We start from the raw sequence: 2,542 nt of genomic DNA, 5'->3' as shown, positions 1-2,542 counted from the left end.
CCGGCGTGAACCTCACTATGCGTGTAGTGAAGAACAGCAGGGAAGAGTATCCCCATGACAGCCATCAAAAGCAATCCTGAATTCACAGTCGCAGTTCCCTGGATTGCAAAAGAAAAGGGATCAGAAACAAGGTCAAGAATACCAAGAAAAGGAGAATATCATGAAGCGGATAAGGATTCCTACCTTGTCAAAGACTTGGTCTTTTTGGTAAAAGACTAGCCCACCACAAAAGAAGGCGCAGCCAAGTACAAGCAACATGTTAGACAGAATCGAGCCTAGTAACGTCAGCTGAACAACACGTATCATTCCATTTTTCAAAGCGAAAATCGATATGATCAGCTCTGTCACATTCCCGAATGTAGCATTTAGGAGGCCTCCAACTGTGAAATATGTATAACACGTTTAAAAATTATCGCAAAACAACAAAAGGAAAAAGAAAAAGAATTGCCGGTTTTAGAAGAACAAAGTCATACCAGTTGGACCCGTGTAACAAGCCAGTTGCCTGTTTCAAAGAGGCAAAATACTTACACATAAGTCTCCCAAACAGAAAGATGATAAGGTAAGCTAAGTTGCTACAAGTGTTAGCGGGGCTTACTCTGTGGCATATCCTAGACGTTCAGCCAATGGTGTAATGCCTACTAAGGTCAGCAAAAACACCCACCCCTGAATCACAGCAAGAATCAATTCTTGAGATTCAGCTCTTAGACATGAAATGAAACTACAAGTATTAGTAAATAGTTTACCTTACTATCTATCATGTAGTGTACCAATATGGCTAGAGGACCGAAAGGTAATAATAGATTGAGTTTGTTACAAAAAATAACGATCTTGATGCTATTAAGCACGCTGTTCTTTGGGGATTTAAGCGTGTGTTGGGGGAAACTAGTAGAAAGTGATCCTTGCTCCATTAAAGAAGCTTCTTTAGTTTGTGCTGCATCGTCTTCTTGTCTAAATGGGCTTTTGTGCTCAAGTTCATTAACCGACCCCATCTGTTGCAGTAACAAACATCTTTTTCATTAACCCCAAAACAAGCCTAGGAACTAAAGACAATATCTGATCGAAAGGTATGACTATTTAGAAATCAAAGATTGAGTTGCTGAGAACTAACTTACTTCAACTTGTGCTTCGATAAGAACGGGCACTTTACAACAACTCATACCAGAGTGCTACCAACACATGGACCGAACTACAGCGTCCGGTTCTGCTGCAACCTGGATACAGGGAAACTTCTTGAATGAGATCTAAGTCATAACCACTTGTGTTACTTAGCATTAGGGAAACATTCATAAAGAAACAACTACATTAGCCACTCAAGTATTTTTGGAAAAAAAGAGAAAAGAGCGAATCCAAAAAACAAAAAGTAGCTAAACAAATCGCTACAATACACAGCAAGATGAAGGAGTCAAAACTTAGTCTTTCGATTAAAATCGCTAAACCCTAATCTACATGAATCCAAAAGAAATCGTAGACTTGGTTAGAGAAAGAAAAGAAAGAAAGACGGCAACTTTATTACCTTTGCAGTCAACGAAGAGTCAGAGAAGAAGAAGACGAATCAAACAAGTTGCAGAAACCAAATCGAGCATAACTCAAATAGGAAACTAAAAAAAAAAAAAAAAAAAAAAAAAAAAACAGAGNACTACTTCTTTGTTGGTGTGAATCTGGTGGAGACAACGCAGAGTATATGTATTGTATGATGCACCCGCTTGATTGATAATATCAAATAATAGAAAAGCTCGTAGACGAGATTTGTGATCTGGAAATAGAAGAAGAAGAATCTGTAGATCTCAGATTGTCAGTAGAGAGCGCGAGCGCGAGGAAGTTTCGTTCTTGGTTGAATTTTTTCTTTCTTTCAATCATAAATTAGTTTCAACATCAAAAACTCCTTTTCTTTTGTCTTTTTTCTTAATACGTTGAAGAAGACAAGTATAACGGCGCCGTTTTGCCCATTTACGACAGTTCTCAAGAGATATAGCCTCCTCTCTTTGTCCTATAGAGTCTTTTTAGTTTGGTACTTTAGGTTTCGAATTTATGAAACAAAGTCACTATTTCATAATTTGGAGTTTTCAATCATATTTATAAAAATATTGTATAGTCACAAACACACAAGGATATTTTGATCAACATTGAAAATAGAAAGTTACAAAAGAGAACAAAAAATATTGCATTGTATCTCTCTATTTCGGACCAATTTGTGATATTTTGGTCCATGGAGTTGATTATTCTTTCTCACCTTAAGTCGAGATTGGTCATCACCGAGTTTCAACCACTAACTTTTATGCTATAAACCTTAAAATATCAAAATCATATTATATAGTCTATGAGTATTAGGATTATTTTGAGTTTGGATTTTTTTTTTTTAAAATTATGGGATCATAACAAAATAACGGTGTCAATATAGTTGATAGAGGTCCCCGAAAAAAACACACACAATTTTCTCTTCATATTTGATTTCCACACAATTTAAGTTGTTTAAACACACAAAGGAAAGAAAGAAAAAAAAAACTACTAAAAAGATATGTGAAGAAGTGGAGATACAACAACC

General features: G+C 36.2%; 1 pseudogene; it reads right to left on the bottom strand.

The window, feature by feature from the left end:
- Positions 1 to 1,624, bottom strand: part of LOC104765109 — a 3,934-nt pseudogene extending 2,310 nt beyond the window's left edge.

The sequence above is a fragment of the Camelina sativa genome, chromosome 19, assembly GCF_000633955.1.
Source record: "Camelina sativa cultivar DH55 chromosome 19, Cs, whole genome shotgun sequence".
NCBI lineage: Eukaryota > Viridiplantae > Streptophyta > Magnoliopsida > Brassicales > Brassicaceae > Camelina > Camelina sativa.
This window is presented reverse-complemented; position numbering and strand designations above follow the sequence as displayed.